At 42.2% G+C, this 12,220-nt stretch overlaps 1 protein-coding gene across 3 annotated transcripts in view; it reads left to right on the forward strand.

Moving 5' to 3' along the window:
- Positions 1–5,328: 5,328 nt before the first annotated feature.
- The window catches only part of STX7 (syntaxin 7), a 36,307-nt gene continuing 29,415 nt past the window's right edge, over positions 5,329–12,220 (forward strand). For 2 of the 3 annotated variants that reach the window (XR_003916108.1, XM_018078317.1), the window contains exon 1: positions 9,363–9,491. The gene's annotated coding sequence lies outside the window, so the exon portion shown is untranslated. Of the gene's footprint in view, positions 5,405–9,362; positions 9,492–12,220 lie in introns of those variants that run through there. The other variant, XM_018078318.1, reaches the window with a different exon arrangement.

A 12,220-nucleotide genomic window follows, 5' to 3' on the forward strand; every position in this document is an offset into this window, starting at 1 on the left:
ACACGTGCTTATTTCAAATCCTTTGTGGTTTTGTCCTTAATGTTAAGACCCTGGTCAGAGAAAATATTGGTATTCAAAATAATTAAAGCTAAAACATATAACTGGAGGAAGGAGAAGAGAAGGAGAGCTTAAATGATATTTTTGGGGATGTCCTGAGTACATAGTGATCATAAAATGTTGGTCATCTTAAACTGTGACATTTATGAAGTCTTATGCCTGGAGTTGGAGTGTAATTCAATCTCACTTCATTCTCCCACTGTCTGATGTACTCCCAGTTTGCTATATTCATTGTTTCTTTGAACATAAACCAAAGCTGCTTATACTGTTCCTCTGTCTACTCATGCTGTAGCATGAAGGTAAAAACCTGATCCCCTACTGCATGCAGCTGTAGATTTTCTGTAATAAGGGTACCAAACCCAAGGCATCAGGCTAAGGACTGAACAGCAGAATAGGATTCTTATAAAAGTTCAGGTGCCAAATTACCACAGAAACATATAGGAAAGCTGTGGTACATGCTGGAAGACCTAGACTGTGGGATGAGTTTTGAGATTAAGACTCTTAAATTTAATATGTACAGGTAGGTGTTTATAATTATGGTAATTGTCTAAGTCCTGATTACAACTACAGTTGGAATGGCTGTTTAAGCTGAGGTTGTAGTCAGTGGGTATTCAGAGGATATGAATCATTTGCCTAATGCCACCTAAGGTATCATAGGGAACTTGAGATATCTACACAGAGAGCACCAATGAAGCAATAGCTGAGAGCAAGGTGGGACCCATCTGGGCATCTTAAATGGTACTAGATGCTTATCTGTGGGGTACATAACAGAATTTTTGACATTTAGCCATGTAGAAATCTCCAAGTCTCAAACTGAGTCTTATCCTAGCGACATCTTAACATCTTCCATTGACACCTTCTGCTCTGAACTCACTGCAGCCAAATCCATAGAGAAAGGGAACATCCACTGAGTTTCTAGTTGTTTTTTGAGATATTTTCTACCAGTCCTCAACTGATCACAGAGGGTAGATGCCATGAACACATTCAATTGCCCCCCCTTTTTTTTTGAGTCCCACTGCATAATCTGTCTTCACTGTTTTCTTTTCTTCAATGGAGGTGGACGAACCTTGTTCCTGCAATGGGTGACCACTGTCTATGCTGCTATATAAGAACTATGCCATAACATCTTGTGACTGTTTCTAGATCTCCTTTTTGGCTAAATAACAGGGCAAATAATGGAGAGGGAAAAGCAGAACCCCGAGTACTGATGTGTACAGTCACAATGGGAGAGCATACAAGTGAGCAGGAAAAGCTGCTAAAATTCTGGGAGTAGCCAAGTTTGCTTTCCTAATTTTCTGACACTACATTTTGCAAATATTCTTAAACAACGTTTACCTCATCTTTGTAACTCCCCTTGTCCCCTTATCTTTGATGTCTCTTTCATTTACCTAGCCAAATTCTGTCAAGATCCCTTTGTGTGGTTTTTTTTTTTTATTCCACATTGTTTCAAAAAGCAATTAAGGTAATTATGAGTTGAAAATTAGGAGTAGGAGGAAGATTATGAGGACCTGTAAAGTGAAAAATATTAATTGCTTAACAATGACCTCACTTTCCAAATGAAGATCTATTGGATTCTAACAGAGCTAGGTCATGACCTTAACATCCATATATTCTCTTACTTTTAATATTTTTTCTTCTCTAGATTAGTATTTCTTTATCTGCATAAAATATTGCCATTTAATTTTATACACTTTATAAATGTTTATTATTTCAAAATGATCTGGCTGAAGTTAGAGGGATTATGTATTTGCAAATACTACTTAAAGACTGGGCTTTGAAACAATAATGTCAGCTCATTTCACTAATGCCTATAAAAGTATAATATGTCTTTGAAAATTAAACAGAAAAGCAAAGAAATATTTGAAAATAAGTTTGCTAGTAAACATTTTTTTTGAGGGAGGAAACATTATCAATATCAGGAACAGAATGTTTCTCTGTTTATTTAAAACATGCTACTATGTTAATTACTGCTACTGGAGAGCAACTACCAGCCTAAATAACATGCAAATTGTCATTCCTTTGGTTTTTTTTTTTTTTTTTTTTTTTAACAAATAGGTTTTACAGGCCATTCTGCAATATAATGAACCCATAAAATTGTTCAGGCTAGAAAACCATCATCCATCATAATTACGTACAGCATTAGGTGTATTAGGAAGCTAATCTCATTTCAGAGTCTGGAGTGGATGCTTTTATTAAATTACCAAACAGAGATGATGACAATAAGAGGAATTGTTGCTGATGGTGGAATGCATCAGTAACAACCACCTGGGAAGCTCTGCCAGACGGTTTGACATCAGTACCAAATACTGGCAACATTACTTTTCCTATCTAAAGCTGAAAGTGTGCAAGTGAAACGTGATGGCAGAGAATGAAATTGGCCCATAAGGTAAATTACAAATGACTTGCGCACTTGCTCACACCTTGAAAAGAGGACACTCATCAGGAATATGAGGCCAGGGTTGGGCTGCTTCTCCTTCATTTCATCACGCATCATGCAGGCACGGAAATGAGTGCCTTATTTCTGCGTCACTGGTGGCTCCAATGCTTGTGCCACCCACGCTGCTGGGCCTGTGTGTCTGCTGGTTTGGGGCCAGGGCAGGAGAAGGAGGTGGGAGGCAGGAATACAGTCAGGAAGGCGGGGCAGATCTGGGTACTGGCCTAGGAGGAAGGTGTGCTCTTTCAAAATCACACCATGCTGGTGTGGCTTAACTTCTAGCTCTTTCAGACATTATATGCCATACTGTGCATGGATTCTCAAACAGCACGTGGCTGAAGTGACATGCCTTTCTTTTCAGTTTTACACACAATTACTAGAATATAATTGGCAGACACTCTGCCCTTCAGTCATTAAATATCCAGAGCATCCTCCATGGTGACTGTGCATAGTAAGGTCTCAACATTTTCCCCTTTTTTTCCCCAGAGCTTTCCCCATTTCATTTAATTGTTTGAAATTTGATCATACTCCATAAGAAACAGGAAACATAAATGGATACATGATTCTGAACTCAATCCCCAGGTAATGCTTGTGTGGGAAGTCAAGAGAGAAGCCAATGAAATGCATTTAGAGACAAAATGGTGTAGCAGCACTCCCTTTCAGGAACTCTGATGATAACACTTAGAGACGGCTTCTTCACAAGGCCTGTCAATACACTATTGCTAGCAGAAGAAATTGGAGGAATTTTCCTGTTTTATTTAGAAGTGTGAAACAGGGCATGTTCTCCCAGTCAATGGCTTTCCTATAGGAGTTAACAAAAATCTTCTGAGGGCATACCATGTTCTTAGCAGTATCTGATTAACGGTCTAGTAACTTTCATAATTATTTTATTATTATATTGAAAAGCTATTTAAGTATTTTTACAGTACAAATAACATTTCAATGAAAAGTTTGTTTTATAATCCATCTTTCCCTCCCAGGTTGTAACATCATTGCTGTAACTGGTTGCTTTAAATAATCATATCACAAAGATTTTTACTTATTTAATAATAAAAGGTGGATGCTGATGATAAGTGAGTTAACTGCAGGTGAGGACCAGCATTTTCTTCATAAAACACCCAGCATTGTTAGGAAAGCATTTGGATACCTCCTTTCTATAGAATGAGAATGAACATTGATCAGTAATGATTGTGTATTACTTCCAAGCCTAAAAAAAATACCCAAGTGGTGATCTGTAGATAAAGTATTCTCACTGATGAGGGGTCACTTCTAGAATAGGACATACGTTTTTGAAATCATATATAAAAGATGTACTGTTCTCTGGAAAGAAGTTGACAGTAATCTCAGCTGAAGTTTTATAAAACAAGAGTGATCCGGTTCAATCAATGAAGTTTTATGACAAACATTTAGGACAATAATCAAGATGAGGCCTTAATTTGGAAGGGACTTGCATTATACTCTCATTAGTGCACCATCTAGTGGGATCATCTTGGATCAGCTTTGGTGTGTCAACAGCATGGGGAAAACACCTGTCCAGATAGTAATGCTAAAATCATTGCTGATAACCTATTAAAAGTAGATTGACCACGTGTACAGCACTCCTGCAACAAAAAGGCATATCAGAATGTTTTTTTCCCTAGTAACTTTAATTCATGAAAGTGAGAAAATGACATTTCCAAGCATCGGTTAACATAAGAACTATTTGTAGGCATCCGAGTCTTGCAGGTTAGGTTGTCTCTCCTTTCAGCATGCTTGCAGACCCATTGAGAACCATGTAAAGGGTAGTCTTGTTTTTTCAGATCTTTAACTTCGCTCCATTGTGTCGGTAGTTTAATGGACTTTTCTATTATTATTTGATTAGGATGCCTATTAAGTTTTCACTGCTCCAGCTATTTCTAAATCTTAGCAATCACCAAGATCTATGATGAAGCAGAAACAAACTTGCACTTCTCAAATTCTGCAGCTCTTCCCTAGGTGAGGCTAGGCTCTGCAGAGGCGGCAGCATTCCCAGCAACCGGGTGCCGTGGGATGTTTGCTGTGTATTTAATGTGCACGGGGATATCCTCCAGATGAAGCAGCCCAGCCCCGGGGCTCTAGGGAGCATTTGGCCCCGACATTTTCGCTTTGAAGAAGTGGGGAGTATGAGGAAGCGCCTCAGCTGCCGTGCAGGTTGAGGTGAGCCTCGGGGCTCACCTGCCTCTCCTGCTCAGGCGGCTGGGTCAGGAGGAGCCCTGGTGCCGGGGCTACTGCCCTCACAGCCACGCGTGGCCTCCTCCTCCTCCTCCTCCTCCTCCTCCTCCTCCTCTTCCTCCTCCCGAGCCCAGTCCTGGCAGCCGTGTGAACGCACCCTTCATTCCTCGTGTTCCTGGCATCACTTGCCCCCTCTCTCAGCTGTATGTCACGTACCTCTGCATTTAAAGGCACCTTTAAATAGATCTACAGTTTCCCACTCACTTTCTTTGAAGTGTCCATTCCCATTTGGAGAAGAAATGACCCAAGCTGAAGGCGGAGCTGCAAAGCAGGGTCTTAACGTAGCAACTTCGTATTTTTCTCCGCAGTATCGTTTCCTTGTTCATGTTTACCCCTACTTCCGGATGCAACAGTATCTATTCCCTACATTACACTCTCCCCACTCCCTATCCCCATTTTTTCCACTCGCACAGGGCTGCCCTTCTCCCCCCGATGTCCCCGGGCCCTGCAGCAGCGGGGTCCCCTCGGAAGCCCGAGCGGCGCCACGCCCGCTCCTGCCCCGGCCCGCCCTGCTCCGGCACCGGCCGGGCAGCGGCCGCACCTCCCTTCGCCGCCGCCGTCACGGCGCGGGCGGGCCGGGCCGGGCCGGTCCTACCGCCCCTCCACGCCCTGCAGCCGCCACCGCCCCCGCCGCGCCCCTGCGAGCGGGTTCGCCGGGGCCGGGTTAAGAGCAGCCGGAGCCCCTCAGGGGGGTGCGGGGGGTGTTTGCTGTCCCCCTCCCGGCCGGGGAAGGGGTGACCGGGGCGGTGTCCAGCCGACGGGGAAGGGGCTGCCAGGCACGGGGAGCCCGTGAGAGGGCGGCGGGAAGGCCGCAGCGCCCCTCGGGCCCTCGCTGGGTTCGGGGCCGCCCCCCTGTGCCCGGCCCTGGGGCGAGCGGGGCGGCCGCGGGCGGGACTGGGTGACGGGGTGGCGGGGCCGGGGCCTCGGCGGGGGCAGTGTTGGAGCGATGTGGGTCGTGACAGCACCATCCCCTTTCCCCTGCACCCTCCCGGGACATCCCCGGTACCGAGGCTTTGGACTGGGCGCTGGCCGCGATGCTCTGAGAAGGGAGTTGGGGCCTACAGCGGGTGTTTTACAGCAGCTTGTGTGGAACTGTAGGGGAGGACGCGCCTCCGCCGTGTGGAAGCGCTCCCCGTGCTGTTCCAGGTCCGAGGTGAGCATGTCAGCGGGAGGAAGGGAGATTATAAAAGTCACCGATGTAAATACCGACCCCGGGCCTGGCGCGCCGGGCTCCTGGGCCGATGTTATCGCTACTTTCCTGGTGAATCACTCTCCGCTGCATCAGGGATGGGCACTTCTGCAAACTCTGCAATTAAATGGAAGGTTTCGCTCCACTGTCCGTGCCATGCGAGGCACTGCATCTTAAATTGAAGAAGCCCAGTGATACAATCGCAGGAATACTTTGCCAGAAGCAAGGTGCTCATGTGTTGTGACCCCCTCCACTGACGAACAAGCCTTGCAAAGGCAGAGGGCTGTGCCACGGGCGAGAGGAGCGCTCCTGACGCGTCATTATCCAGTCTTGTGCTCTGCCGGCAGTGCAGCCCTTCTGCTCAGAGCTTGCAGTTTGTGCAAATACTGTTAACAGAAAAGAAAGGGGACAAAAAAAAAGTTAAAATATCTTAAAATTAGAAGAAAGTGATGCTAAATGGTGGTGTTGTTATAAACTGTGTTTGTGTTCCCTTCATGAAGATGTCTTTTGTAGTCTTATGGCAGAATATTAAGTGGCACTCTTCTTGGTGACTTACACTGAACTGAAACTCTTGTGGGAGGAGGAAAAAAGAGACCATGAGCTATATGTAGTTATTAGCATCCTGGTGGGCCTCAGAGAGACTCGACATCCATTGCAGTGAGATTTTGTGCAAAGGTAATTTCTCCCTTGGTGCGCTTGATCTGAGCACTTGGTTCAATGTGAACAAACTACCATTAGGGAGATTTGAGTTAGACTATCTAGCATGCCAGGTGTGCTGTGCTTCTAATCCATCTTCATTTTCACATGAAATGATGTTTGTCTGTCAGTAGCACAAGAAACTAGGCACTTTGAAACTGTCATTTCAGGTCCATTTTCAGACCTCCTGTTCCCTATCTTCCCCAATAGTTCCAGTCCCTAGTGTTCATTTTCCTATTCCTGCTTCATCATCAGGCCTTTAAACACTTCGTGCACTCCTAGGAAACATGATTCTCTTAAGGCATTTTACCAAGAACTAAAATGTTCTTTTAGGCTTGTGAAAGCATGTGATTCTTACCTACTTCATTATAAATATCAGTGTGGATGAATCAGACAATTACAAACATTTTATTTTTTTTTATCTGTATATGCTAAGCATTGGTGATGCATTAGACCTAGTAGTATTTTAGGCTTCTGTAATTTAGTTTTTCATGCTGGGCAGTTTAAATGCCACTGCTTTAAATTGCACCTTTGTTCAATGGAATCTTTTCTAGGAAAAATGACTAAAACACTGACCAGTGGCACAATCTAATAATTCTTTCCAGGAAAAAAGAAAACAGGAAAGAAAAAAAAGAAAAAAAAAAGAAGTACTTATAGCTGTTAGACAATGTAAACTTGGTTTTGTTAGGTTCCAGCATCACTAGTGTTGCAAGGCTGAGGGAATTGGTCAGAGTGGATAGAAAATTATCTTTTGACATCTTTTATGTAAGTGTTGCTGCAGGAGAAATAAAATTTTAAATGAACTGTTTCCTTTCCTATATGGATTTAAGTTTGACTTCACCTGACACTAGATCACAAAAAAAAAATAAATCTGAAAACTTTTCTTTCAAGAAGACCAGAAGGATTTAATTTTGTTTGCATGTTTGTTATGCTCCACAGTTGTTTTTTTTATTATAGGGGCCTACAGCCTGCCTTTGTGGACCAAGATTTCAGTACATTAAGACCTGTAAAAACACATAGTGGAAAATATGATATCTGTCTAGTAAATATTTTAGCTCAAGTTTAAAGAAAAAAGAGATAAGTCCAGAAAAAAACTCTGACCTCCCTCATACCCACTAGAGAAAACAGTGACAGATTTAATACTCACCTGTATCTCACTAAGTCAGTTGCTATGAGTCAGTTATGAGAATCCCTGAGGTGCTGTAGCAGGACATCCTTATATTTTCTGTAACTAACATTGTGACTGGCTGAAATTTTTAGTTCATCACTTTTACTTGTGTTTTCACCCTGCTTGAAGGATTTTAAACTTTTTTTTTTTTTTTGTGAGGGGGAAGCAGTTTACAAGGGAAGTCTTATTGTTGGCAGGAAGCTTTGTTACTGTGACCTTTATTTAGGAAAAAAAAATCACATAAAGAAAGCCCCATGACTTGTCTCTGGATAATTAAGGGCATAAAATCAGATGTAAATTCAGATCAGATTTAAATTTCCAAGCGTTCTATGGAATGTAGCATGTATTTTTTTTTTTGCTTTCTGAAAGTTAAGGTTCCATGTAATCATTTCTAGGTCCTGATGCTGAAACATTCCTCAAACAGTAAAGCTATTGCTTAAGGGTTCTTATCCTAATGTGTATGGTCTAGATTTATGGGAGAAGGAAGACTTTTAAAATATCTAAATGAGAAAATACAAGATAAATTAGGTACTTAACTGTAGCTGACTGGAACCTTGAAGATATTTAGGTGACTGCTGTGAGATCTGACACATCATATCCTTTTGTCCTGATGGAGCTTTCAAGAATGACACTGGGGAACTGCTTGGTTTTGGAGTTCCCAGTTTCTTGTCTCTACATTCATAACCTATGGAAAAATGGATCTTTTCCCATGCCTGACGAACACCTTTCTAGAAAATATGTTGATACTAAGGTTCATTTTTGCTCTGGTATAGAGTGACAGTGGAGGAACCAGTTAGTGCAAAAATTATGAAAAATATGTAGAAGTCCTTTGAATTCTTTAAACCTCAAATACGTGCAGCGAGGTCCTGCTTCAGAGAGTGTTGATGAAATGTCCTGATTTTTCATTTCATTTGTGACAGTGGACTCGGTTCCTTCGACTTTCTTCAGTAGCTTGGCAAGCTGAGTTGCCACTAGGTATACTCCCAAAGACAGAGATACTGAGCGGAACATAAAAGGTACAATCAGAAGCTCACACCTGACTGAAACTTTTAGGGGAACTGAAGACTACCATAGATGGAGCTCTGTTCCAGTTTGAACACAGACTGTAATTTCCTCAACTGCAGCAGATTTTTAACTTCCCCAATTTATAAGTTATGCAGCCAGTAATGCCAAAATATATCACAACAGAGCAGTTAAATGCTGTGGAAGTGAAAAGGAGTAATTTCTATGGAAATTCAGAACCTTGATGAATGCTCCTATCCCCTTGGATGGAAGGAAATGCTTGGTGCATGCCTGGTTTGTTTCCTGGTGGTTGAAACCCTGACTTTGTCTGGGTCAAAGACATTAGCAAAAACACCAGTTGACTTCCTGAGGGCCTATCTATCTGTGTTTTCAGAGGAAACACTAACAGGTGAAGGGTGTGTGGGTTGAAATAGGGTGTTTGTTCAGTTCAGATGCCCATGTTGCTGTGAAAACTAGAATGCTAAAGTGTGGTGAAGACTGAGAGGTGATAAGAGCTGATGGCTGACCCCTTACATCTCTTTCTGTCTGTTCCCCAGACCAGTAGCTTACTCTGTCACCAACCTGTTTTATTAGAATACTCATCAATAGCATTGCTAGTGGAAGAATCTGCATGGAGTAAACCAACTGTGAATTTACATTGCTGTCCTACAAATTTACTATAAATCTCAGTTCAGGTATGTGAGCTGATACAAAGAATTGTATCAACAATCAGAGAGATCTAGATTTGCAGATGAAAAGCTGAACTGTATCCTGTGGACTTTGCAATCTATCATCTGAACATCCTCTCATTATGTGTTGTGTTTGGCTACCTATATAGCTAGAAAGTTGAAAAATTCAAAGTCTTATGTATTGTACAATCTGTACATTTGTCAGTATAGTGCAGTGTAACTTGTTTAAAGATACTTTTGGTCAGTTGTAGAAGTTTGCAAGACAATGAAAAGCAGTCACTGCTTTTGTCAAGAACTGGATGAAACAGTCAGTGTATATCTCTTAATTGTAATGATGCTCCTGAGAACAGTGTTACAGGAGCTGTTTGTGAATACAAATATGAAAGAAAAAAAACAATCATGAAAGACTATGTTAGTTCTACACAAGGTAATTTGGTCTTTTGTGACATTTTAACTTCAAACATACGTTTAACTTTTAACATTGACTTTTGACATTAACTGTAATATTTAACTAAAAAGTATTTTTAGTCAGTGCTAGCCTTGTAGCTAGCATGCTACTAAGGTGTCTAGGAATAGTCATAACTTCAAAAAAACCCCAATCTGTCAGCAGTTCTGAGAAATCTTTTTCAAACTAAGTGTTTAGGAAGTTTCTTTGGATGTTATGCCTATGATTGTATTTTCCACTAAATTGGTAGATTTCCTTACTTAGTCAATACAGTAGGGTATAGAGCTGTTTGTTCACCTTTAAAGTTTGCATGGCTTTGGCCTTACAATCCAAATTCAATGCAGGGTTGCCTAGGGTTTCCAAAAAGATCAAGGGTTGTTATGCCAGCCTTGGTCCAGATAAGTGATATTTAGGCTGTCTGGCTGACTGACTTCAGTCAAAATAACTTGAATCTGCATGTGGTACAGACAAAGGAAACGATACTGCAGAGGGCTGGCATGACTAGAGGGCAATTGTGCAGCAAGTAAGTAGAAGAGTGCAAATACATTCCCTGTCACCTCATCTGCAATCAGGTTGTTCATTTCTAGGGGATACCTCAGGGCCTAAAGACTCCAGGCAGGGCTTGGGACCCTAGTGGAGCATTCATTTCAAAGTCATGCAGGGTTTGTCTCCAGAGTAGCAGCAGCTTGTTCATCTGGCATAGGTAGTGTCTCCTGCAGGGCAGCAGGGGTGGGCCTGACCTTTGTAGTTACACCCCTGGTGAAGTTTTGGGTATATACAATGACGGGACCCATACAGTGTCCTGACTCCACTAAAGGTCATTTCATATCATAGAGATACAAAAACAACCAGGGCGTTGCTGCCTGTATTACTACAGGCATTTCAAAAGGTGAAAGAAAATATTTGGCAACAGGGAGTGTTAATTGTTTGTACTAAAAAAAAAGTTTGTAAGGACTTGGGTTCACAAATTGTAGCACAGCTGTTATCATACTTGACAAATCAGCTGGCTTTTTCATTTCCTTCTTTTTACTTATTTAATGTACTTTCTTTTTCTCTCTCCTTGAAACTGAGTTTTAGCAGTGTCTGTTAACCAGAAGCTGATAGGCCAGGAGAACAGGATATTGCTTGGAAGGCACATGGTTTGGGTTGAACACTGGAAATGTGGGAAAGTGGTGAAGTTAAAATGTTGAACCCATGAAGGTGATGTGCAGGAGAGCACAGCCTGGATGAAATTGTGGGATTGTGTTGGATGCATTTATGCTTGATTAGTCTGCATTCTCACTGCAGAACAGATAAACTGCCAGTTTTGATTTGCATGGGTATTGTAATCCATGTATTGTTAATTTAGATTTAGGATATGAGCATATGAGCTTGTGCTGAACTTTGGTCTGTATGGAGGAAAAAGCACCTCTAAAAATGCATTTGAATACCCAAGTTGTTGAAAAATGAATTCATATTGAGAAATACACCAGATGAAACAGGATAAAGTGGTAATTCATAAGACTTAGGTGACACTGGGTTACAACTAAAGCTGAAGTTGATACAAATTATTGATCTTAAGAGGAAATAAAGTGCCTTCTTCATTCTGATATCTTGTGTGATATCTGATGGGTTTTTTTCCTAGTGGTTATATAGACTGGATTGTATTGGTGGGATAGGTGATCTTCATCATCATGGCTAGTCTTCGCGAACGAAGATTTGAGAAGGGCACTACCCACGTTTGTTACAATGTGGAGTGGAAGGCATAGGGAGATAATGCGGTCAGAAAGACCTGTCGGCAGATTTTTGAGTTTAGGAACAATGTAGAGTTTTTGATCATGAAGCCAACTCCTGAGAGATGCCTAGAGTTGGTTCTGGGCTTACCTGACCAAAAGAGTGTGTAACCGGCACCATGTTCTCTAGGGCTGCCTTCCTCATGAAGGCAAACTTCACTGAGACCAGCAATGTCGATGTTGAGATGTGACAGTTCATGGGCAATTAGGGCAGAACGATGCTCAGGATGTCCCCTATCCGCAGAATCGAGCATGGTTCTGATGTTCCAGCATGCTAGAGTTAATTTAGGTACACCTTTGGAGGCAGGTGCATGCCTTTGTCTTTTGATCTTTGTGTGACCACATTGGAAGAAGATGCCTGTTGGTCTGCGGTTAACCAACCGGGTGAAGGGGGAGATGAGCTTTGTTTAGGCCACCTTTTCTAGACCCCTCTCCGAGTGGAGCAAGCAGTGCTGTTCTTGAAAAGGCTACTTGGACATTCAGGGTGCTGCCCAAAGAGACTGTCATCTTCAGTCAGT

The sequence above is a fragment of the Manacus vitellinus genome, unplaced genomic scaffold, assembly GCF_001715985.3.
Source record: "Manacus vitellinus isolate BGI_N305 unplaced genomic scaffold, ASM171598v3 scaffold_4_pilon, whole genome shotgun sequence".
NCBI lineage: Eukaryota > Metazoa > Chordata > Aves > Passeriformes > Pipridae > Manacus > Manacus vitellinus.